Here is a 335-nt window from a genome sequence, read left to right on the forward strand (position 1 = left end):
ACCCCTCAAGAGCCCGCTTTCCCGCTCCTACTCTCAACCAGCAGCGGGCACAAAACTTAACCTACCGCAGCGCCGCCCAACAGCCGCTTCCGCTTCCCGCGCGTCGTCCCCCACCCCTCCGCGGTGACGTCACTTCCAGCAACAACAGCAAAACGTCAAAGTTGCCAGGCAGGAGCCGGGGCGGAGCCCGTGTTTTCTGCGTGCCGGAAGGGCTTCTCTGGCTCTCACCGCTGCTCCCCGCCGCCGGGGGTTAACCAGCCCCTTCCTGCCCGGCGAGGCTCACGCACTGATTCGGGCCAGGCTCGTCCCGGCGGCGGTTGGGGACCAAAGTCGCC

This window comes from Mesitornis unicolor, unplaced genomic scaffold (genome assembly GCF_000695765.1).
Source record: "Mesitornis unicolor isolate BGI_N332 unplaced genomic scaffold, ASM69576v1 scaffold24916, whole genome shotgun sequence".
NCBI classification, from domain to species: Eukaryota; Metazoa; Chordata; class Aves; order Mesitornithiformes; family Mesitornithidae; genus Mesitornis; species Mesitornis unicolor.